The sequence below is a fragment of the Pseudorca crassidens genome, chromosome 18 (genome assembly GCF_039906515.1).
Source record: "Pseudorca crassidens isolate mPseCra1 chromosome 18, mPseCra1.hap1, whole genome shotgun sequence".
In the NCBI taxonomy this organism is placed as follows: domain Eukaryota; kingdom Metazoa; phylum Chordata; class Mammalia; order Artiodactyla; family Delphinidae; genus Pseudorca; species Pseudorca crassidens.
This window is the reverse complement of record NC_090313.1, coordinates 12540162-12566295: the sequence shown is the minus strand read 5'-3', so window position 1 is coordinate 12566295 and position 26134 is coordinate 12540162. Positions and strand designations below refer to the sequence as shown.

Below are 26134 nucleotides of genomic sequence, written 5' to 3'. Positions count from 1 at the left end.
CTTTTCCATGTTACTGAAGTTTTCAACTATAATCTCTTCAAATATTTTCTCAGTCCCTTTTTTTTTTTCCTCTTCTTCTTCTGGGACCCCTATAATTCAAATGTTGGTGCATTTAATGTTGTTCCAGAAGTCTCTGAGACTGTCCTCAATTCTTTTCATTCTGTTCTGCGGTAGTTGTTTCCACTATTTTATCTTCCAGGTCACTTATCCGTTCTTCTTCCTCAGTTATTCTATTGATTCCTTCTAGAGAATTTTTGATATCATTTATTCTGTTATTCATCAGTTTGTTTGCTCTTTAGTTCTTCTAGGTCCTTGTTAAACATTTCTTGTATTTTCTCCATTCTATTTCCAAGATTTTGGATCATCTATCATTACTCTGAATTCTTTTTCAGGTAGACTGCCTATTTCCTCTTCATTTGTTTGGTCTGGTGGGTTTTTACCTTGCTCCTTCATCTGCTGCGTATTTCTCTGTCTTCTCATTTTTCTTAACTTACTGTCTTTGGGGTCTCCTTTTTTGCAGCCTGCAGGTTCGTAGTTCCCATTGTTTTTGGTGTCTGCCCCCAGTGGCTAAGCTTGGTTCAGTGGGTTGTGTAGGCTTCCTGGTGGAGGGGACTGGTGACTGTATTCTGGTGGATGAGGCTGGATCCTGTCTTTCTGGGGGGCAGGACCATGTTCAGTGGTGTGTTGTGGGGTGTCTGTGAACTTAGTATGATTTTAGGCAGCCTCTCTGCTAATGGGTGGGATTGTGTTCCTGTCTTGCTAGTTGTTTGGCATGGGGTGTCCAGCACTGGAGCTTGCTGGTCATTGAGTGGAGCTGGGTCTTAGTGTTGCAATGGAGATCTCTGGGAGAGCTCTCGCAATTGATATTACGTGGGGCTGGGAGGTCTCTGGTTGTCTAATGTTCCCAACTGAGCTCTCCTACCTCAGAGGCTCAGGCCTGACACCCAGCCAGAGCACCAAGACTCTGTCAGACACACGGCTCAGAAGAAAAGGGAGGGGAAAAAAAGGAAAAAATAAATAAAGTTATTAAGACAAATTTTTTTAATTATTAAAATAAAAAACGAAGAGAGAAACCAAACCAATAAACAAATCCACCAATGATAACAAGCACTAAAAACTAAACTAAGATAAACATATAAATCAAAAACAAGTCAGTCACAGACAGCAAACCCCAAGTCTACAGTTGCTCCCAAAGTCCACTGCCTCAATTTTGGGGTGATTCATTTTCTATTCAGGTATTCCACAGATGCAGGGTACATTAAGTTGATTGTGCAGAAACAATCTGTTGCTCCTGAGGCTGTTGGGAGAGATTTCCCTTTTTCTTAGTTCGCACAACTCTTGGGGTTCAGCTTTGGATTTGGCCCTGCCTCTGCATGTAGGTCGCCCTCTGGCGTCTGTTCTTTGCCCAGACAGGAGGGGGTTAATGGAGTGGCTGATTAGGGGGTCTGGCTCACTGAGGCCGGGGGGGAGGGAGGGGCACGGATGTGGGGCAAGCGTGTGGTGGCAGAGGCCAGCAAGACGTGAAAGCCTGAGGCGCACCCTCTTTTCTCCCAGGGAAGTTGTCCCTGGATCACGGGATCCTGGCAGCGGCGGGCTGCACAGGCTAGCGGGAGGGGAGGTGTGGATAGTGACCTGAGCTCGCACACAGGCTCCTTGGTGGCTGTAGCAGCAGCCTTAGCGTCTCATGCCCATCTCTGGTGTCTGCGCTGATAGCCGTGGCTCGTGCCCATCTCTGGGGCTCATTTAGGTGTTCTGAATTCCCTCTCCTCTTGCGCCCCAAAACAATGGTCTCTTGCCTCTTAGGCAGGTCCAGACTTTTTCCCAGACTCCCTCCCGGCTAGCTGTGGTGCACTAGCCCCTTCAGGCTGTGTTCACGCAGCCAACCCCAGTCCTCTCCCTGGGGTCTGACCTCCAAAGCCTGAGCCTCAGCTCCCAGCCCCCACCCGCCCTGGCGGGTGAGCAGACAAGCCTCTCAGGCTGGTGAGTGCTGGTCGGCACTGATCCTCTGTGCCGGAATCTCTCCACTTTGCCCTCCGCACCCCTGTTGCTGCGCTCTCCTCCACGGCTCCGCAGCTCCCCCGCCGCCACCCCCCGTCTCCGCCCGTGAAGGGGCTTCCTAGTGTGTGGAAACCTTTCCTCCTTCACAGCTCCCTCCGAGTGGTGCAGGTTCCATCCCTATTTTTTTGTCTCTGTTTTCTCTTTTTTTCTTTTGCCCTACCCAGGTACGTAGGGAGTTTTTTGCCTTTGGGGAAGGCTGAGGTCTTCTGCCAGCGTTCAGTAGGTGTTCTGTAGGAGTTGTTCCACAGGTAGATGTATTTTTGATGTATTTGTGGGGAGGAAAGTGATCCCCACGTCTTACTCCTCTGCCATCTTGAAGGTCCTTCAGGAAGATGTTTTTAAATAACAGGGAGAAGGGCCGACAGACCACACATATGGCTGGTTGGGGAGCACAGAAGCAAGGCCTGGGTACTCGATCTCTCTAACTTTCAGTTTCCTCTCTCTCTAAACGGAGCTACTGATCTGTTTGGGCTGTGGCAAAGGGGAGAGGTAGTCTACATTCAGTGTGTGGCATATAACAAGGGCTGTATAGGTACTGTTTTTACATTATTATTCATCATGTGACTCTGGAATATCCCAAATCCAAGCGTAGAGTCAAAACTGAGTTGAGCATCAGTTCTTAGAGGAACTGAACTTCTGCCTGTCCTTTTGCCCCCCACCCCGCCCCAATTTCACCAAAGCTAAGCTCCCAACTACTGCAAGAAGCTGTATGGATCACTAAGAAAGAAAACAACAACGATTAAATGATGACACAAGGCTTTCTTATCACTAGGTACAGGAGGCAACTGATTTCAGAGATGTTTAAATGGGAAAACGTGTCAGAGCCAGTGAGTGATAGTTCACTGGGTTCTACTAGATAATCTCTGTGACTTTGGACCTCACTGGGGCAGGGAGCAGGGGAAGGAGACAGGGAAGGAGATGGGCAGAGGCAGGCAGGAAGCCTCTGAGCTACAGCCAGGACCAGAGGAAGGACTGGGTGGTTTGTAATACTGCACACATGTCTCACATGCACGAACGGCCTGAGCTGCCTGTACACAAGCAACGTTTCCCAGGGACACACCCCGAGAAGGCTGTGGGCTCAGAGACGGACGTGAGAGGCTTCAGAACATTTTGTCTTAAACTTCCTGACTCTTAGGTCGCCCCTTAGCATCTCTAAACTTTGGAAATGTGTTTTATGTCTGTTTCAGGGTATAAAAATAAAGATTTTATACCCAGTGTATAAAAAGTACCCTGAAGAGGATTTGTTCCTTTGTTCAGAAATATTTATTGAGCATCTATTATGTGAGTCATATTAAAAATGAGAAGCCCTCCCTGGCGTAGGATTTGCAGTCTTGTGGGATGGGCTGTGCACATTAATGGGTGACTTTTCTGTGTTCAGGTGGCCCGTGAAGAAGAGGAAGCTGTGTAAGGAGCCAAATGTCATACGGGATCTTAAGAGCCTGGGCCCGAAATCCATTTCCACCACTCACTGGCTTTGGCAGCTTGGATGTCCAGCTTTGTGGGGGTCTGTGTGTCTCAGTTACCTCATCTGTAAAATGGGGCTTCACATAGTACTTCTCTCTTAGCATTATTGGAAGGACCCAATGAGTTAACACATGCCTGCCTGTTATGAGTACTTATTAAGTGTTCATTATCTTAACAGTCAGAAGCCACTATCCAAAATTAATTTTTAAATATTAAAAAATTCGAAATAGTATAAAAGACAGTATAAACTCTTTTTCCCATCCTATTCCCCAACTACCTGCTTCTCTTCCCAACAGCCAAATTGTCTTCCAGAGATAATTTAGGTTCATACAAGCAAATGGTAGCACATATATAAATGGCACAGATTATATACACCATTCTGCACCTCGGTTTTTTTAAGCTTGAAACTTTATCTTAGATGGCTTTCCAAATCAGAAGTAAGAAACAGAGGTTTCTCATTCATTTTTTGTTGGTGTTGAATTTTTCTCTGTTATACAGATAGCTTGAAAATTGCCTTATAATCTCTTTTAAAAAGGCGCCTTTTTATTTTTTCTATTTTATTTATTTATTTATTTTTGGTTGTGTTGGGTCTTTGTTGCTGCACACGGGCTTTCTGTAGTTGTGGCGAGCGGGGGCTACTCTTCATGCGGTGTGAGGGCTTCTCATTGAGGTGGCTTCTCTTGTTGCAGAGCACAGGCTCCAGGCGTACGGGCTTCAGTAGTTGTGGTACACAGGCTCAGTAGTTGTGGCTCGCAGGCTCAGTAGTTGTGGCGCACGGGCTTAGTTACTCCGCGGCAGGTGGGATCTTCCCAGACCAGGGATCAAACCTGTGTCCCCTGCATTGGCAGGTGGATTCTTAACCACTGAGCCACCAGGGAAGTCCCAAAAAAGACACCTTTTTTAAAATAATGAAACTATTTTAAACTTGAAGAATTTTTATTCTTGTACTCTTAAATTTTAATATTAAAAAATAAATTTTTGGGCTTCCCTGGTGGTGCAGTGGTTGAGAGTCCACCTGCTGATGCAGGGGACACGGGTTTGTGCCCCGGTCCGGGAAGATCCCACATGCCGCGGAGCAGCTGGGCCCGTGAGCCATGGCCGCTGAGCCTGTGCGTCTGGAGCCTGTGCTCCACAACGGGAGAGGCCGCAACAGTGAGAGGCCCGCGTACCGCAACAAACAAACAAACAAACCAAAAAAAACCAACAACAACAAAATAAATTTTGGATATTCTGATTAATATGTGGCAATAAATTGAAAAATACATATGAAATGGACAATTCCAGAAAAATAGAAATGACATATGGGGCTCAGGATAAAAACCAGAATTCAGAGTTGTAACAATATAGTATCTAAAATGTCCAATTTCAACAAAAAAGTATGAGACAGGTGAAGTAGCAGGAAAGTGTTACCCGCCCCCAGCCCCCATTCCGCAAGAGAACACAATCAACAGGAACTGACTGAATGGGCCCAGAGGCTGCATTTCACGGAAAAAATGCTTTGCAGCTTTTATAATTGTGTCCAAAGAATTAAAGGAAGCCATGTTCAGAGAATTAAAGGAAAATATGTTGATAGTGACTTAACAAATAAGAAAATAACAACAAAAAAAATTGAAACTATCACAAGGAACCAGTGGAAATTCTATAGTTGAAAAGAACAGTGGCCAAAATGAAAAATTCACTAGATGGGCTTAACAGTAGATTTGCGATGGCTGTATCTAGCAGATTTATTCTTCAAGGATAAAAGCATAAAAATACTCCAGTTAAATAAAGATTGGGGTAATGTGTTGCTAGCAAACCTGCCTTACAAGAAATACTAAAGGAAGTACTTCAGGCTGAAAGGAAATGACAACAGATAGTAACCTGAAAAAATTAAGGGCGCTGGAAATAGTAAATTTGAGGGTAAATATAAAACACCGTATAAGTAGACTTTTTAAATTATCGACTCTTAATTTTTTTAAGAAAACAAAATTATGCAAATCAATAACATTATATTGTTGCGTTTATAACATATACAGATGTAATATACAGTTATATGTCAACTATTCAATAATCTAAATTGATAATTGATAATCTAAATGAAAAGGAAAAATTCCTAGAAAGATACAAACTACTGAATTGATTCAACCAGAAATAGGAAGTCTGAATACACCTATAACAAATAAAGAGATTGAATTAGTAAATAGAAACTTCTCCCAAAGAAAAACGTAAGCCCAGATGACCTCATGGGTGAATTCTACCAAACATTAAAAGGAGAATTAATGTCAAATCTTTAGAAGCTCTTTGAAAAAAACAGAAGGGGAGGAAACAATTCCCAGCTCATTCTATGAGGCCAGTATTTCCCTAATACCAAAACTAGATAAAGACATCACAAGAAAAGGTCAGTATCTTTTACGAATATAGAAGAAACTTCCCAACAAATACTAACAAACTGAATCTGGCAACAAACAAAAAGGATTATGCATGACTAAGTAGGATTTATCCCAGGAATGCAAGATTTAACATACAAAAATCAATGTAACACACCATATTAATAGAATAAATGGTAAAACCACATTATTTCAATAAATACAGGAAAAAACATTTGACGACCTCCAACAACTTTTCATGTTAAAAACACTCAGCAAACTAGGACTAGAAGGAACTTCATCAACTTGACGAAGGCCCCCTTTCCCCTCAGATCAGAAACAAAGCCAAGGATGCCTGCTCCCAGCTACTTCTATTCAATCTTGTATCCAGAAATTCCACTACTAGGTGTGGCACAAGAGAGTTGAAAAGACAAAAACATGCACACAAATATTCATAGCAGCATTATTCACAATAGCCAAAAAGTGAAACAACCAAAATGTCCATCACCAGATAAAGGATAAACAAAATGTGGCCCTATCCATACAATGGGATATTATTCAGTCATAAAAAGGAATGACACAGGCTACAACAAGGATGAGCCTTGAAAACATTATGCTAAGTGAATGAAGCCAGAAACAAAAGCCCACCATAGGAATTTACTTATATAAATGTTCAGACTAGTCAAATCCACAGAGATAGAAAGTAGAGTAACAGCTGCCAGAAGCAGGGAGGAAAGGGGGTGGGGACTGACTGTTAGTAGGTGCAGGGTCTCCTTTTGGAGTGATGGAGATGGTCTGGAACTATACACTGGTGAGAGTGTACAATGAACATTCTAAAAACTACTGAATTATATGCTTAAAGGGTGAATTTTACGGTATGGGAATGATATCTCCATTTTTAAAATCCATGAGTTAAAAGAAATTGTACTGGAAATCCTAGCCAGATCACAAACATACAGCTGGAGAGATTTTCACCCAAGTGCATTCACATATCACCTAAATAAAAAATAGAACATTCTTGTAGTTTCAGAAGCACCCCTTGTGCCAGTCACTAAGCCACCTAAAAGTAACCACTCTGCCACCTGCTAACACTGAAGGTGACTTTGAACTGCATATAAATGGAATCATGCGGTATGTACTCTTCACGTCTGACTTCTTTCATCCAACATTACGTTCATCAGATTCACACACGTGCTTGTGTACTTGAAGCACGTTCATTTCTCTTTGTGGATTGCATTCCATTATGTAAATACACCACAGTTTATTTGCTCATTCCCCTGTTGATGGGCATTTTGGGTTGTTTTTACCTTTTGGCTCTTAGTGTTGTGAACACTTTTGTGTACGTCTTTTATTATATATTTATAAAGCATTTCTCTTGGATATCTTCTGCCGAAGGCTGGTTCATAAGGTATATGTGTGGTCATTTTTAATATGCAATCCTGGATAGTTTTTCCAAGTGTTTGTACCAATTATACTCCCAACAGTGAAACATGAGAGTTACAGGGGGTTTTTTAGAGGCAAAAATATTAAAAATATGTGTTCATCAACATGGCAGAAAAGGCAAGACTGCTGCCATATACTTTATTCGCATGAGCCTAAGGCCATATTGACATCATTTTTCCTTGTCTTTTCTCATGCTGCTCTAGGAAGCTTTTCAGGGCAGGAAGACCCCAGGTCCTGTTACAGCACCCCTGTTACCTAGCCTCTTTCTTAGATGCCTTCAGTACAAACTCTTATGCTGCACTGAGTGAAGGAAAGCACAGGACAAGGGGTCTTTGGGGGCCTGGTATATCCCAAAGGCCCAAAACACTGCCTGGCACATAATAGGAGCTCAAGAAGTATTTGCTGAATGACTGTAGCATCCCTTTTACTCTGGTAGGTAAGTGGATGCTATTATTATCCTCCATTTATTATGGCAGAGATGAGCTACTGGCTCCAAGTCCACTTTCAGGAGGTGGCAGAGCCAGAATCTAAGCCCAGGCCCCTTGACTCCGGAGCCCAAGAGCTCAGCCATCTGCTCTCCAGCCTCCCATGGACGTTGGCCATGCTTTTGTTTCTGGTGGGGACAAGGTGGGGAAGGAGGGATGCTGGAGCCCTTGGGAAGATGCAAAGTCTAAGAAAGGGCTGTTCTCAGAAGCTGGGAGATTCAGAGTCTTGGGCAACAGGCCGGAGAGCAGGGTGCTGGGAGGGGGATGGTGGTCATGAGCGGAGGTGGACCTTTGGTGACTCAGGTCCACCCCTGGAAGGAAGCAGACCTGCAGGGCTGTGTGCTGGGACTGCATGGTGCTCCCCTTGTAGAACCTCTTTGGTTGAGCTGCCCTTCCACGTGGTGCCGTCGGCTTCTTGATACACAAGGTCTATTGGAAGCTTGCTGCTGAGACGGCCGTTCTTTAGGGACCCTAAGAAGTTCATGTCCTATCTCAGTTTCAGGACCACTTATGTTTTCCTTCAGCAACTGTTTTAGTCACCTACTGAAAATTGAGTTTCTTTTTCCACTGGCAACTAAAACGCCAAATGTGTACGCTTTCCTGTGGGCAAAAGTCTAGGTCTTTAATTATACGCAATTTTGTCTCAGCTCCACTCTTGCCTCTCTTTTATGTTCCTGGCTTGGTTTTCTTCTTTCTACCCACCTTCCACCTGAAATTATTTCTGGAACAATGTGAAATATACATAAATTAGTTCAACATATTAAAGCCTTAATATTAATGAGGAAAGGCCTGTCTTTTCTTGCCTTATCATCTCTTAAGCAGCCCGTGAGCTACTGCTGTTTGCACTGGCTCAGGAAGCACAGGCCTGGGACACTTGGGGTTTTGGTCCTGACTGCCAGCACATCACTGTACCCTTTGAGCCTCCTTCTCCTGTTGTGTGGCTCACTCTGAAGTGGTGAAGAAAAACAAGATAAGCGCAAAGCACTCAGGCAGGTGCTTTATCAGCACAGTAACAGGCATCATCACAGTGACAGCTCTCTTACTGAGACAGAATGCCAGCCCTTGAGCTTCTGCTTACGAATGAATGAGGGCAACCAAGAGTGGGCAGACCGCTCAGGGTCAGGTTCAGGTTCTTGCCTAGAGCTCTTGGCCAGTCATGGAGATGACCATTCCGGAAGTGGTGTGTTGCTGTGGGCACAGAGGGAGAAAGTGACGACTTCAAGCTGATGACCTTCAGATAGAAGAACATTCGGAAGTAATTCTCAGCTGGAGAGGGGACTGGACGGAACTGACCAGCTCTGCTAGCTCACTGCTCTCCCAGCCCCTCCGAGTGGTGGAGGTGACCGCTGTGAGGCTGCACTTGGGGGAGCCTGGCTCTCCTGGATGTCCATGTCTGTGTCCTCAATGTCTTGTGGAGGGAGCCTCCCTCCCTCCTTCTCTCACTCTCCTTCCCCCCACTCTCTCCCCCAGCGTCTCTCAATTCCTTTCATCCAACATGTGGAGCGTTCACTCACCGCCAGGCACTGCGCTTGGCACCAGGAGAGACCAAATGAGAAGGAGACCCCATCTCTGCCCTTCTGAGGCTCACGTTCCAGGCAGGTTATTCTGATACTCAGGAAATAACTGGGGCTGGGTGGGTGGAGGGTTTCAAAGCTGCATCCTCTGTAACCGACCAGCAGATGCTCCAACCAACAGCCTTCACGGAGCTTCAAAACACTGGAACACGCTACTGAAAGGTTTGTGGAATCTTCTTAAGATTAAAAATCGAAAATGATGGTCATACCTGTTTTCACACATCATATGGTGCACACATAGAATTCCATTAGGCTAAATCGTTCCTTAAAATAAATATATTGAAGATATTAAAAGAGCTGGCTATTTAGACAAAGCTTTAGCTGAGCGCTGCGTTTTGGCGGGAGAGTTGACTTTTGCTGCCAGGCCCCTTGGCTTTGGGTGGGAGACGGGGGGTTGCTTAGAGAAGCGATTCCCAGACCTTACTGGACAGATGAACCTTGTTGAAACGTAGATTCTGAGTCAGAGGTTGGGGTGGAGACCGAGACCCTCCACCTCACAAGCTCCACGTGCTCGTGTGTTTGAGGCTGCTGGTCTGCAGACCACACCTTGACCAACAAGGGATGGGATCAAGGCCTCTCAACGCCGGCACTACTGACAGCGGGACCGGGAAATTCCTTGCCGTAGGGGGCTGCCTTGTGCAGCGCAGGACCCTCAGCCGCATCCCTGGGCTCTTCCCGCGAGATTTCAGCAGCAGCCCCACCCCCGACTGTGACAACCTAAAAAAGGCTTCAAACATCCCCACATGTCCCCTGGGGACCGAACCAAAATTGTTCCCAGTTGAGAACCACTGGGCACATGACTTTCAAAGACCCTCCCCAGTCCCAGTTTCTATGATCACAAGCCGACATCAAAACACACATGCCACTAAGCCTTTAAAGACGACCCTAGAGCTAGTCTCTAAATGTCCTTTTAAAGGTATGAAGTCTGGGATCAACCTGCCTTTACTACAGCCAAGCGCAGCAGCCCACCCGCCCCCAGCAAAGCCTGGGCTAGCGGCATCTGCACCATTAAAGAGACCCTGGTGTGTGAGAGCCCCACGTGGCGGGGCTGGGGGACAGGGTAGCGCACACTTGCTCTCTGTGCACAGGTGCCTCACTGCGGGGACAGGCGTGAGCCTGCCTTGGGGGACAAGCGCTGTTCATCCCAGCTCAGCCATGGAGACCCTTCCTTGAGAAGCAGGAGGGCAATTCATCGAAATCAGCAGAACACTGATTTTTCTTTACAAGGGGACTTTGCTCCCATTACCCGAGGGGTTAGGAGGCATGCGAAGGCTTTAGATGGGGCTGGACGAGTGGCCAGTGTCTTAGGGCTCATTAGTGCCGGGAAGGATGGGATGGGGCAGAGGCCCAGCGTTCATCTGAGAGCCAGTGTCTCAGCCCCAGGACGAGAGAGAGCAAAATGTGCTACGCGGATGCCCATGTATTTGCAAATGCACTATTAGCTCTTACTGCTCTGAAAGAAAAATGAGATGGTATTTCATTAGTAGTTGCACAAACTACTATGTTTCACAAGTAACAAAAGCAAGTCTTTGAATGGAAAGTTACCCGTACAAGAACTACAGAGAAATCTCCCGAGGGAGTGCGAGGTGGGGAGGGCAGGCTGCCACGCATCTAAGGAAGGGGGCGCGGGGCTGTGTCTTGTATTGAAGAAACGGACGGATCTTCCAAAACATTTAAAATCGGTTTTCTTTAAGGAGTAGGAGAGAACGGAGGGACAAGCATAGAAGTTACACTTCTTTAAATGTACTTCTTTTTTCTTATATATTTGACCTGGGAACTATGGGAAGTAAAACAATAAATAAAAGACTTTATGTTTTAGTAGTGGTGGGTTCACAGCATAACTGAGTGGAAAGCACAGCGAGTTCTCACATCCTTCCTCTCCACCCTCCCACAAGCACAGCCCCCCACGGACAGCCCGCACCAGAGCGGGACAGTGCCACACTTCTATGAACCCACACTGACGTGCCATTATCACGCCAAATCCATCGCTCACATTAGGGTTTACTCTTGGATTCTGACAAGTGTATGATGACGTGCTTCCACCATTACGGTAGCGTTCAGAGTATTCTCACTGTCCCCAGAAGCCTCCGTGCTCCACCTCGCCATCCTTCCTCTGCCTTAACCCCTGGCAACCACTGATCTTTTTATTGTCTCCCCAGTTTTGCCTTTTCCAGAACACTGGCAAATCCCACAGTAAGTGGTGACGTATATTGTGTGTTCTGTGGGCTATGTGGTTAGTTGGAATCACACAGTGTGTAGTCTCTGCAGGTTGGTTTCTTTCACTAATCAGTATGCATTTAAGTTTCTTCCATGTCTTTTTGTGCTACGTAAGTCTTTCACCAAGTCATAAGCAAGATTAAATTTCAAAAGAACAATCTTTACAAATCGAAAACAAAATAATATAGATGAACTTAACTAGTCCAAGTGACTTTGAAGTGCAGTAATTTAACTGGACATCCCTAGTGGGATAAAACCTAAGGACCAAAATAACTGCAAAAAATTGTTTTAAACTGTTTCTAACACTTGGTATTATTGAGTTATATTTTTGGAGAGAGTGTCAGTATTGTTATTCTGAGGTTGTCAAGTATGTAACATGGAATAAAGCAAGTAGGTAATTAGTGGTATTCAAATTCCATCCCAAATGTCCTGAAAGCCAGTCTTGTCGGTGTGGAGGAAAGGGGATAGAGTTGGAGGACAGGAGAGGTTAGTGGGCACCTGCAGTCCTGGACTGAGTTGGAAGTAGCATTACGAGCTCATGTGGGGTGGTTAGCATTTTATAGATGTGCGTTTCCTAGTTCTTCCACTGTAAAGACCTAAAACCAGTGACCAACCCAGAACAGTGAGCACCCCTAGTGTCCAGACCAGTGGCTTGCAAATTTCTAACCAACAAACCCCAGGTATTCTGGGAGAATGGGCTGATGCCATGGCTGGGCCAGAAAATAGACAAGACGAGTCTGGACCACCTCATGATACCCAGGAGCAAGGAAGTTATCCAGGACTTCGAGGGTCGTGGCTTCAGGGACCACAAACAGCCTGGCTCCCACTGGCCAGGATGGGACAATCTGAACATCAGTGAGAATGCCGACTGCAGCGCCATAAAATGTTTAAATCTGTGCATTCATGAGGGCACTAGAAAGAAGAAAGCAAATTGGTCACGTAGGAGGATGCTAGTGAGCTAAGTCATTGTTTTGAGAACTGGTAAATTATAGGGAAAGAGTTAAGTATTCAGTCTGCTTTTCCTACATGAACTGTGCTGAGGGCTAACCAAGTGGTGGATGACGGGAGGTTTTTCTTATGAGAAAAAGTCCAGTTAGTAAGTGAAGACAGAACATCACTATTTTGCAACCTCTAATCAATGAATGGAACTGAGGATCATGTCAGCCCCACAAGACATTCTCTGTCTCAGGAATGGAAGCACTACCACCTCCAAGACAGTTGTGCTAAAAAAAAAAAAAAAAAATCCAAATCTACATCTGATCAAGCCTCTGGATCCAAATACCCATAGAGAGGCAATACAAAGGATGGAATGGACATTCTAGGGATGTAATCTGCAAAATCCGGTGGGAAGATCTGTGGGACAAACGGCCCACTTTCTTCACCATGTAAATTTCAAAGAACTAAAAGGTGGAGGGGAAACATATAGATTAAAAAGAGTCCGGACTTCCCTGGTGGCGCAGTGGTTAAGAATCTGCCTCCCAATGCAGGGGACAGGGGTTCGAGCCCTGGTCCGGAAAGATCCACATGCCACGGAGCAACTAAGCCCGTGTGTCACAACCGCTGAGCCTGCACACTAGAGCCCATGAGCCACAACTACTGAGCCCATGTGCTGCAACTGCTGAAGCCTGCGTGCCTAGAGCCCGTGCTCCACAACAAGAGAAGCCACTGCAATGAGAGGCCCGTGCACCGCAATGAAGAGTAGCCCCTGCTTGCTGCAACCAGAGAAAGCCGAGTGCAGCAACGAAGACCCAACACAGCCAAAAATAAATAAATAAATATATTTTTTAAAAAAAGAGTCCAAAGAAACATCTGCTTCTCAACATGTGACTAATGATGAAAAAAACAATTTTAAAGAAGTATGATATTTGCATAGCATCATTAATCCTAATCCACCATTATGTCATATAGAATAGTTTTTCTGCCCTGAAAATCCTCTGTGCTTCATCTATTCCAACCCTATCCACAGCAACTTTGGTCGACCACGATCTGTTTATTGCCTGGATCATTTTGTCTTTCCTGGAATGTCATATACATTGAATCGTATAGTATGCAGCCTTTCAAACTGGCTGCTTTCATTTAGCAATATACACCATTTGTGCCTTGAAAACCATTTCCCTTTATTACTTAGTGATATTCCACTGTATGGATGTACCACAGTTTCCAATTGTTTATCAGTTCTCTTTGAGGGACACCTTGATTGCTTCTAGTTTTGGCCAATAATGAACGAAGCTGCTACAAACATTCATCAAAAAAAAAAAAAAAGTATGACATTAAAGAGACAATTGGAAGTAACACTGACTGGGTATTTGATGATATTAAGGGACAACTGTTAATTATAAGGCATAATAATGGTATCTTCATCTTTTAAAGCTACATCCTGAACTATCTGAGGGTGAACCGAGACAATGTCTGGAATGTGCTTCTAAATGACACAGGATTTGTGACCACCTAGAGGGGTGGGATAGGGAGGGTGGGAGGGAGGGAGATACAAGAGGGAAGAGATATGGGGATATATGTATATGTATAGCTGATTCATTCTGTTATAAAGCAGAAACTAACACACCATTGTAAAGCAATTATACTCCAATAAAGATGTTAAAAAAAAACTTAAAAAAAAATTAATTAATGACAGAGGAGGGGGCAGAGGCTGGGGGTGAGAACAGGTGAGACAGGACTGGCCATGACTCATCACTACTGAAGTTGTGGGGTGGGTTTGTCTCTCTTGTATATGTTTGAAATTCTCCATCATATAAAAGCAAAAGAAAGAAAGATCAGAATCAAGTATATAGGAAGACCATAGGCTAACACAACATTGTAAAGCAATTATACTCCAATAAAGATGTTGGAAAAAGAAAAGGACCACAGGCTCCAGAGGAAGCGACGTCTTTGCCTTTATGTTGAATTTACTTTCAAGCCCTCTCACTGTGGCCCAGCTGCCTGGCCTCTGTCACCTGGGCCTGGAGCCTAAAGGACCATTAGTGATAGCTCTAATCAGGCAGCGTGATGGTTACGAGCATGGGCTCTGGAGCCAAATGCATGCTTCAGACAGAAGCTCTGCCACCTCCCAGCTGTGTGGGTGACCTTGCCCCAATCCGTCACCTTGCCTTCCTCTCCATTCCCTGGTCTATGAGTGGGGCTGACGGTAGTGCCACTTCAGGGGCAGATTAAATAAGTTCACGTTGTAAAGCCCTAGAGCAGTGCCTACTGCGTAGTGAGCACTAAACATGCGTTAGCTTCCCCTCTTTATTCTTTTTTTTTTAACATCATTATTGGAGTATAATTGCTTTACAGTGGTGTGTTAGTTTCTGCTTTATAACAGCGTGAATCAGTTATACATATACATATGTTCCCATATCTCTTCCCTCTTGCGTCTCCCTCCCTCCCACCCTCCCTATCCCACCCCTCCAGGTGGTCACAAATCTTTCAATTTCTCTTCAGCTCCAGCTCTGCGATAGGAGCTCTGAGTGAACAAGTGCTAAATAAGAAGCACAGACCACCATGTGGGTACTGCCTCTGCTTGGGGGGTGTGGGCTGTGCCCCAGAGGAGGCCACAGCCAACCAGCACCCACATTACGGAACCCTGGCCCATCAGAGGGCTGCGGTCGGGCCAGGGCACCCCAGGCCAATGTTATCTCACGTGCAAATATGCCAAACCCTCAAGGTCAGGGCGAACTGAAGCAACAGGGAAGTGCTCACTGGGCCACAGTGGGGACAAAGAGGCAGTCCATGGGTCCCTGGGATGTTTCTGAAGTTCTGTCCTCAGGGCAGTACAAGGACAGGACAGAAAGGGACACAGGCGCCAGGCTCTGTGTGCACATCCATGGACCCTGGCAACAACCCTGTGAGCCTGGCCGGGCCAGACAGCGTGAGGCACCTGCCCAAAGCCACGTCGCTGTACGTAGCCGAGCTGGTATTTGAACACACAGACCTGTGTGATTCCAGAGCCCCCTGGAAAGTTGACAAATTTTACCAGATCCTCCCCAGCCCTGGGAAAGTAAAAACAGAGCAACGTTTATGAAGCCCCATTTCATTACACATACCTCATTTTTACATGGCGGGGCCATCAAATGGGCTGAGAAAGGCTTCTGTGATGAGTGCTTGGACTCAGCACATGTTGAGTTCAGATTCTAATCCATTTCCAAGGGGGGTCGTCAAGGAGACAGGTAGACAGAGTCTGGAGTTTGCAGAAGTCTGCGCTGGAGACACAAATGTGGAAGTCGTCATACAGCAGCACGTAGAGGCAGTCAGTCAAGATCACCAAGGGAGTGGGTGAAGGCAGACAAAGGAAGTGATGCCTGGAGCCCTGGGGCCCAGCAGCTGCATCTGAGAAGTAGGGACCATGAGGTAGAAGGAAGGCAAGAGAGGGCTGTGTCCCAGGAGCCAAGGCAAAGTGAGGACTGAGGACTGACCACGGGGTTTGGCCACAGGAGAGGCAAGGGAGGACGTGACAGGAGCGGTGTTGGTGGAGCCCTGGTACCCATGCCTCGGGCCTAAAGCAGCCCCACGACCTGGGCGGCAGAGCAAGGAGGTCAGGGGTGTCTCCATGGAGCTTTGCAAAACGACTTGCTTGCTGCCAGAGGAAGTAGACCTGAGGTCACAGGAGCGCAGGCAGAACTGGTACCTTCCCAAGAGGCCCCCAGGGCAAGACAGGCTCACGTTCCTGCTGCTTTTGCCCCTTGTACCCAGTGCTCTGTCCTAGGGCAAAGCCTTCTGGACGGGCACAGCCTTGGTGACACCATGGAGATGAAGGGGCTTGAGACCTGCACCAGGGCCACCCCCTCCTCTCACCCCAGGCTGAGGGAGACGCTCCCTCTCAGGGCACCCCAGGTGGGTGCATGGGGCCCAGGAGGGCACTGCCATGTGGACGACTCAGGAGGAACGGGAGCCCTTGCCCCCTCCTTCCAGTAGAAACTAAAGGAGGGCGACCCTCCAAATCGAGTAGAGGAGAAGCGTTGACTCCTGGTTCCAGGGAAAGGGGGGTCTACACCAGCGACAGGGTGAAGCAGGCTATGCCAGGGCATCTGGCATTTCCCACCACACTGAGTCCTGGGACCGAGCAACCCTGGGGGGCCGCACGGCTTCCCTGCAGAGCCACAGGGGGTCTTCTTTCCTCCCCTCAGACCTAAAATGACTTCTGCTGCACCCTCCAATAAGCCTTCCTCCCCACCCACCTCCGCCCCCTGCCCGCTGGTGCAGTTAGCATCACATGTAAGAGGGGAAATCACAGGTAGAAAGAATTCTCACAAAGATTGATGGATCAGATTGATCTTGGAAGGAGAGTTTTAAATGATGTGTTAATTTGTGTGAATCTCCTGTTGATGGAACTTCAAACAGTGAAATAAGAAAGGGCAGGAAAACCCACGTGCCAATAGGCTTTTTAAAAACTTCTTTTCTCATTACAAATAGCTCAATTTCATTTCTTTTTATGGCTGAGTAATATTCCATTGTATATATGTGCCACATCTTCTTTATCCATTCATCCGATAGACCTAGAGTCTGTCATACAGAGTGAAGTAAGTCAGAAAGAGAAAGACAAATACCATATGCTAACACATATATATGGAATTTAAGAAAAAAATGTCATGAAGAACCTAGGGGTAAGACAGGAATAAAGACACAGACCTACTGGAGAACGGACTTGAGGATATGGGGAGGGGGAAGGGTGAGCTGTGACAAAGCGAGAGAGTGGCATGGACGTATATACACTACCAAACGTAAAATAGATAGCTAGTGGGAAGCAGCCGCATAGCGCAGGGAGATCAGCTCGGTGCTTTGTGACCACCTAGGGGGGTGGGATAGAGAGGGTGGGAGGGAGGGAGATGCAAGAGGGAAGAGATATGGGAACATATGTATATGTATAACTGATTCACGCTGTTATAAAGCAGAAACTAACACACCATTGTAAAGCAATTATACCCCAATAAAGATGTTAAAAAAACCCCACAAAACTAAAAACTTCTTTTCTATCATATTTTATTACAAGATATTGAATATCGTTCCCAGTGCTATAAGGTAGTTCCTTGTTGTTTATCTATTTTATATACAGTAGTGTGTATATATTAATCCCATACTCCTAATTTACCCCTCCCCCTGCTTTCCCCTTCAGTAACCATAAGTTTGTTTTCTATGTCTGTAAGTCTATTTCTGTTTTGTAAATAAGTTCATTTGTATCATTTTTAATTAGATTCCACATATAAGGGATATCCTATGGTATTTGTCTTTGTCTGACTTACTTCATTTAGTATGATAATCTCTTGGTCCATCCATGTAGCTGCAAATGGCATTATTTTGTTCTTTTTTATGGCTGAGTAATATTCCATTATATATATGTGCCACATTTTCTTTATCCATTCCTCTGTTGATGGACACTTAGGTTGCTTCCATGTCTCGGCTATTGTAAATAATGCTGCTATGAACATTAGGGATGCATGTATCTTTTCAAATTAGAGCTTTTGTCTTTTCTGGACATATGCCCAGGAGTAGGATTGCTGGATCATATGGTAACTCTATTTTTAGCTTTTTAAGGAACCTCCATACTGTTTTCCATCGTGGCTACAGCGGGCTTCTTAAAAAATAAAGTGGGATGGTGATGAGGATCCCCTTCAAAACGCCCACTAGGCTTCCAGGTAAATGCTCCCTGAGAAGATAGGAACGTTGGGTAAAGAGGTGATAGTGCCTTGGAACCACGTTTCTCAGTAGGCTGGGTTCTCTTACAGTTTGCAGAGCAGAGCCTGTTTTGGAGCGGGAATTGGTAGAATTGGATACCCACAATGAGATGTCTATGCCTCATCACGTGCGCTGCCTCATGGCTCTCCAGGTGGGACAAGGGGAAGGTGGCCCCGGAACGGGCTGCTTAGCTTGCTTTTGAAGGAAGTGAGCTCCAATCCAGGAGAGGCTGACAGACTGGTAAGTCTAGATGCTCCTACACAGCCTTTACTCAGAGCAAAAACTTCCAAGGCTGAGGCAAGCCAAAATTTAGGGTCAAGAAGCACCAGGAGATTCAAAAGACACAGAGAAAACACTGGAGTGAAGTCAGCTGAAATGTTGATGGTAGTTATCTGGAAGGAACGGGGCAGGGGGGACTATGGATATTTTTATTCTCGTTTAATATTTTTCAGTACTTTAGACATTTTCTACTAGGAGCAGGTATTGCTTTCCCAATTAGAAAAAAGCTATTTTTGTAAAGAGTCAAGGAAATAAAAAAGCTTATTAGATTTGCCCAGAACGTGAGATTTTTGACTGGGAAGAGATTTTACAGGGATAAATTAATCTATTCTCAACCAAACAAGTCTAGGGACTTCCCTGGCGGTCCAGTGGTTAGGACTCTGCGCTCCCAGTGCAGGGGGCACAGGTTCGATCCCTGGTCAGGGAATTAAGATCCCACATGCCACGAGGTGTGGCCTAGATAAATAAACAAACTAAACAAGTCTAGAAAGCCTAAAATGTCTAAAAATGTAGGAAATTTGAGTTTAGAATCTGGATATTGTTCTTCATGTTTGGAATCTGCACAGTGACATAAAATGATCATTTTTAGTACTATATAATGTTTTACTTTAAAAGAGTACAATAAGTGAAACAGCAATATCTTATGTTTTTTTTTTCTACTTTTGAAAGTGCTCCACTTTTTTCGTGACCGCCAGGATGCTCAGAGCTAAATTTCGCGCTTAGCCCGTCTTGTACAGTTGTACAGCCACGTCCTCCCTCTGTTCCTTAACTTCCATGATTTTATGCTTGCTTAGATGATTCTACTATTTTTTTTTTTTTTTTTTACCGGTACGCGGGCCTCTCACTGTTGTGGCCTCTCCCGTTGCGGAGCACAGGCTCCGGACACGCAGGCTCAGCGGCCACGGCTCACGGGCCCAGCCGCTCTGCGGCATGTGGGATCCTCCCGGACCGGGGCACGAACCCGTGTCCCCTGCATCGGCAGGCGGATTCTCAACCACTGCGCCACCAGGGAAGCCCGATTCTACTTTTAATATGTCTTTATTACAAGCTCCCCACAATCCTTTCAGGGAGTGGGTGGGACATAATAATAAGAATAAATGATCTTATTTCAGAGAAAACCTCTGTGAAGTCAAGAGGAACAGGGATTTATCTCGTTTACAGATGATGAAGCTGATGGGATCCACTTGAACTAGAACCCAACTTTTCAGACTTCTCATCCAGTGCTTTTCACTGTGCCAAGCTAAGTAGTGGGGCATCAGGATGGCTGGCTGTGACCATGTCAGGGAGGGTGACAGGAGAGGCCATATTGCCACCCACTCCTGGTCACTCCCCATCTGGAAAGGCTGAAAGCAGTTGACCAGGTGACATGCCCACATTGCTATATGTGAAGAACCAGCCAAACAAGACTGCCAAAGCCAACGGTAACAATTAATATTTCCCAATCTTGGTTTCAGAGCAAGGGTTAGTTCCTCCAAACACTTGCTGTCCTCATTTCTGTCCTGGTTTGGTGACATTTTTGTTCAAACTGCTTTCCCCCCCGAGGGTCCTGAGCCTCTCCACACAGCCGGGGAAGCTTTTGCTCTGTCTTCCCTCATGACTGGAAATCTCGCTGGGTTATTCTGTTTTGGGCTGCCATAACAAGGTACCACAGACAGGGGGGCTTAAACGACAGAAATTAATTTTCTCACAGTTCTGGAGGCTGGAAGTCCAAGATTAAGGTATTGGCAGGGTAGGTTCTTTTTGAGGGCCGTGAAGGATGGATCTGTTCCAGGCCTCTCTCCTTGTCTTTTAGGTGGCCGTCTACCCTCTGCGTTTTCACACCATTTTCCCTCTGTGCATGTATGTCTGAATTTCTTCTTCTTACAAGGACTCTCATGATATTGGATTAGAGCCCATCCTAATGACCTCCTTTTAACTTGGTTATCTCTATAAAGACACTATCTCCAAATGAGGTCAAATTCTAAGGTACAAGGGTTAGGACTTCAACATGAATTTTTGGGGGAAAGAGTTCAGCCCATAATGCTTGCCCTCCATCTCCTGGTTTGGACAACAGCCCCTGCAGAGGCCCACGATGCTAGGAGGCCCCGGGCATCCAGGCTGGCAAGGGCATATCCACCCTTCTTCAGCCAGCAGCTGACCCAGATCCTGGGTCAGACAAATCTCAACTGGAACCCCAGCTCCACCATTTACTGTGTGACCTTGGCCATTTCCTCCATTTCTCTGAGGTTTGGTTTCTTCACATGAAACCATCTCCTACCTAACAGGATCATTATGAGAAATAAGAGTAACAGTGTCTGTGAAGTGCTGGCACCTGGGAGGAATCCGCGAGGTGAGGCCAAGGCTGATACTTAAGCAGATTACCAGCTTTAGCTGGGAGACGCCAGGCCTGTCCTATCTCTGAGCTGCCGGGTCAGTCACACCCAGAGCAAAGGCTTCCCCGGGAGAGTCTCTGGGCCTCCTCTCTGAGGGACACATCTTCCCCCTTTGAGCATCTTTCAGAGCTCAGCTCAATACCTTGTGTCCAAAGAAAGAAGTTCTTTCTCAACCTCCCTCATGCCTGGTGACCTCAACAACCTAAGGATGGGTTGGGCCTTGATCCAGGGGTTATGCTGCTTCAGTTTCTAAGGTTTAGTAACTCAGCCTCATTTCTTCACCCATAGTTCCCTTTACAAAGCACAGATCATACATGTGAGGGTTAATTTTGTGTGTCAAGTTGACACACATGGGGTGCCCAGATATTTGGCCAAACATTATTCTGGGTGTTTCTCTAAGGGTGTTTTTGGATGAGGTTAACACTTAAGTCAGTAGACTGAGTCAAGCAGGTTGCTTTCCGTAATGTGATGGGCTTCGCCCAATCAGCTGAAGACTGGAACAGTACAAAAGGCTGATCCTCCCCAGAGTAAGAGAGCGCTCTTCCTGCCTGACAACCTTTGAACGGAACATCGGCGTTTTTTCCTGCCTTTGGACTCAAAATGAAACACTGGCTCTTCCTGTGTCTCTAGCCTGCTGGGCTTCAGACTAGAACTACCCCATTGGCTCTTCCTGCGTCTCCTGCTTCTGACTCACTTCACCCTACAGATCTTGGGAATTGCTGCCTTCCATAACTGTGTGAGCCAGTTCCTTAAAATAAATGTTTACACACACGTGCATGCGCACACACATGCATGCACACACTCGCACACGTCTTAGTGGTTCTGTTTGTCTGGAGAACCCTAATAAAACAGGTAATCCCAGGTGACTAATGCCAGCATACCTGTAGATGTCACCACCCAAATCCCAACCAGTGGGTCTACATTCCAGCAAACTCTAATTGACACTGACTTCAAGGAACCATTGTAACCATTGTTCTCACTTTTCCAAACAAGAGGAGGGCATTCCTTTTCTGCCTCGAAGGTCCCCCTTTAATACGCATATCACCCCCACCTGAAGTAGGAGGTGATATGGCTTTATCCCTGCCTTGTGGAGGGAGGGACAGAGTGAAAAATACGTTTGCTCAAGTCGCGTGTGGACACGGAAGGAGCAAGCTCCAGACTGGTGGCAGGCCTGTTGCTCAATGTCTGTGCAGCGTGACACGCCCCGGACACTTGCCGGATGACACGCAGCCTCATCTGTGCACAGGCTCAGCCGGTCTGGGAGTAGTGGTGACCCTCCTCTCCCAGGGTTAGCTGCCCAGGTGGAGGAGGGGACCGCTGCATCCGTGCTCCCAGCTGGAGTCTCGACAAGCATACCGGAGCCACTGCTCCACACAGAACAGGGAGAAAAGGCAGGACAGAGGATGGGTCTTGTATGGTCTAATGGAGGAGTCCCCAGAGTGCCTTCTGTGGGACACTGGTCCTGGGACAGGCTTTAGAGAAGCAAAATGGATTGCCTCAATGAATTAATCTGGGGAAATGCCCCTTAGGAGACCTATCTTGGAAGCAAAGTCCATGAAGATGACTCTGAGGAGTACCGTAGGAAGAGCTTGCTTAACTTTGCCTCACTATACCCATACATTTTTAATTTTGTTTCCCCATAATACCAATTAACATCCCACATCCTTTGGAATCAGTAATGTTCCACAGGACATGTGCAGGGAAACACGGGTCCAAACAATTATTGAGCAAGAATTAATACCGAATTTTCTCCTGTTTCTTCATTTGGGCTGAATCTTGATTAAAAAAAAAAAAAGTGGTATTTACTCTGAGCTTACTCAGAGCCAATTAAGTAGTTAAGTTCTTTTTTTTGCGGTACGCGGGCCTCTCACTGTTGTGGTCTCTCCCGTTGTGGAGCACAGGCTCCGGACGCGCAGGTTCAACGGCCATGGCTCACGGGCCCAGCCACTCCGTGGCAAATAGGGATCCCCCTGGACCGGGGCACGAACCCATGTCCCCTGCATCGGCAGGCGGACTCTAAACCACTGCGCCACCAGGGAAGCCCTAGTAGTTAAGTTCTTAACTCCTTAACTCCTGTAATCCTCAGGGCCACGGAAGGTGCTGGGAACCATTAGCATCCCCATTTAACAGATGGGGAGACCGAGACAAAAAAGTTAAGAAACTTTCCCACTGTCAAACAGCTAGTAAGTGTAGACTGAATTAAGATACAGTTCACCTCTGGTGGCTTAATTTCCTTGTCTTTTTCTAGTTGCTCAAGTCCAAATAATACCATCCAGCTGTCCCAGGCAGATTCTATAGTCCAAAGTGAACTGTAATTGGAACATCTGTCAGAAAACTTTCAAATACAACTACGAATCCGAGAAAGATGCTAAGCTTTAAAGGAGACAAAATAATGAGCTGTGCCCTTGACCTCGTGTTATGTTTTGGAGAGCAATTTGGGTGAACTGCCACAGTCTTACTTTTCTTGATTCGTTTCTGTACTGCATGGATTTTCTGCAAGGTGCAGCTGTTATCCTTGCAAATCAGAAAAAATAAAATTACAAAGTGCCCTGGGGTCCAGGCAGTGGTCAGAGAGGAGGTGGGCATGGGGGAGGACAAAGGGCACGGTCTGCCAAAAGGAGGTGGTTCTGTCCAAACTCTGGGGGCTGCACTGCTGTTCCGGCCTGTGCTAGAGTTTTCTAGAACAGAAGACACCTCTGTCTCCTGGGGTGACATCCCTGGACAGAGGAGATGGAACTTCCTGACAAATGGCAGAGTCCATCCAATGCCAGCAAGGCCCTACAGAGCACACAGGGACCTCAGGAAGAGAACGTGGCTTTAGGGACTGCATGGTCTCTGGAAGTGGAGGCCATGCAATATGCTGGTTAGTTCCTAGGGAGCGCTAGTTAAAGCAATACCAGGTGTCTTAGTTTCCCTTTGCTGCTGTAACCAATCACCGTAAACTTAGTGACTTAACACAGACTTATTATCTCCCACTTCTGGGAGTCAGAAGTCTGAAATCAGTTTCGCTGGGCTAAAGTCAAGGTGTTGGCAGGGCGGGTTCCTTCCAGAGTCTCCAGGACAGAACTTGTTTCCTTGTCTTTTCTGGCTTCACAAGGCTGCCAACATCCCTTGGCTCGTGGCTCCTTCCTGCATTTTGCAAGCTCATCAGCCCAATTTCTGCTTCTGTCATCACGTCACCTTCTCTGACTCTCACTTCCCCTGCATCCCTCTTACAAGGACCTCTGATTATACCAGCCCACCTGGATAATCCAGGATGGTCTCCCGCTCAGGGGCCATGATTCAGCCCATCACTACAGGGAACAGAGGCTATTGTTCTCTGTGAATACTAAGAAACACAAGTGTTAAAGTACTAAAGATATAACCTTGATCCCATCAGTTGGTGAAGCAGGGAATGGGAAATGACAGGCACGACAGTCAAGGGGATGGCGTGGTTCACAACAGGACTCAAGGCCAAGTTCTCAGGCTCTGTCCCAAGGCTGGAATGACCCAGAGACTTGCTTGGTCATGATTGCACTGAGTTGGTTGCAAACTATACGAGTGCCAAGAGAATGACAAACATGCATCCAAATTCTGCCTGTGCTCATGGGGACCCCCCCCCCCCACCGGACTTGTCACCATGAGGAAATGGTGACAAGGAGAATAGGGACACGGATATAATTATGAAGAAGCAGCCCAGAGTCAGGAAAAGGCAACTTCATCATTTTTCTACCATTGTGAGACCTGCTTCGCTTACTGAAACATTTGACAGCATTTGTGTCCCCAACTCGAAGCACAGGCCGGTCACTCTGAGTGTGGAGCTCAAGTGCCACATGCACTCTGCTTGACGCCAGCCACGGTCTTGGCTCAAACAACCCCCTTAAGGTGACATAGCCCATCCTGGCAGTAGGAGCACCTAGCTGGGCAGGAGATAGGATAGGGCGGGCAGCACGCAGCCTCGGGTATCCCTCAGGCTGCCCTCTCACGGCCTCCCACTTCCTTCCCATCCCACCCCCTCTTTAACTCCCTGCAACCACTTAACTGTCCTCCATTTCTGTCATTTTGTCATTTCAAGAACGTTATGTGAATGGAATCATACTGTATGTAACTTGGGGATGAGCTCTTTTCGCCCGTCCTAGTCCCTGGAGAGTCATAGGTGTTGTATGCACCTGTAGTTCACTCCGTTCTACTGTTGAGTGGTATCCACGGCCTGGGTGCACCGCAGTCTGTTGAGGAGCTTCTAGATTGACCTATTATACAAAAAGCAGCTATAAACATTGGTGTAATGGTTTCTGTGTGAATGAGTATTTTCATTTCTCTGGGACGAATACCCAAGAGTGCAATCCCTGGGTCATACAGTGATCACATACATGGCTCCTTAAGGAACCGCCAAACTGGCCAATTTACTTTCCCATCAGCAATTTACAAGTGATTCAGTTTCTCTACACTCTCACCAGCATTTGGTGGTGTCACTATCCTCCCCAGTGAAATGTTTATCCTAGTCTTTGGCCCATGTTCTAATTGGATTGATTTTTTTCTGGTGAGTTTTGAGTGTTCTTTATATATTCTAGATATTAGTCCTTTGTTGGATATATTGGTTTGCAAATATTTTCTCCCAGTCTGTAGCTTATAGTTTCATCCTCTTAACAGAGTCCTCTCAGAATGAAAGTTTTTACTTCTACTTTTAAAATTCAATTTATCAATTTGTCCTTTCATGGGTCATGCTTTTGCTGTCAAGTCCAGGCTCCCCAGGGGTCTCCACGGGCACCGCAGGGGCAGAACTCTTGCTAGGCCAGCGCGGCTGAGAGTCCTGGCTCCTTTCAGGCCTTCTGATCCCACCCTGGCAGGTGTGCTGGACCCGTGCTCCAGCCTAGAGAGGGTGGGAGTCTAGCTCCCCACCTGGCCATTGCTGATGTGGGTGTGGGTTAGGATGTTTTTCCTGTGGTGTTGGCTGTAGTAGTGCCACCGTGGCCTAAAAATTTTCTGTCTTGCTACGCTGCCCTTCTCATTTTCCTCTGGAAGAGAGAGCAGCTTCTGTTTCATTTATTTTTTTAATGGTGGTTAAATACATATAAAAGTTACCGTTTTAAGGTGTACAGTTCTGTGGCACAAAGTATATTCATACTATTTTGCCACCAGCACCACCACCCAGCCCACAACATTTTCATCGTACCCAGCTGAACCTCTGTACCGAACCTCTGTACCGATTAAACACTAACTCCCCATTTCCCATCCCCCCAGGCCCTGGCAAT

At 46.3% G+C, this 26134-nt stretch overlaps 1 protein-coding gene across 1 annotated transcript in view; it reads right to left on the bottom strand.

Annotated features, from left to right (window-relative positions):
* The window catches only part of SLC15A1 (solute carrier family 15 member 1), a 71347-nt gene extending 55568 nt beyond the window's left edge, over positions 1 to 15779 (bottom strand). Inside the window, exon 1 of the mRNA XM_067712944.1 lies at positions 15627 to 15779. The gene's annotated coding sequence lies outside the window, so the exon portion shown is untranslated. The remainder of the gene's footprint in view (positions 1 to 15626) is intronic.
* Positions 15780 to 26134: the final 10355 nt, after the last annotated feature.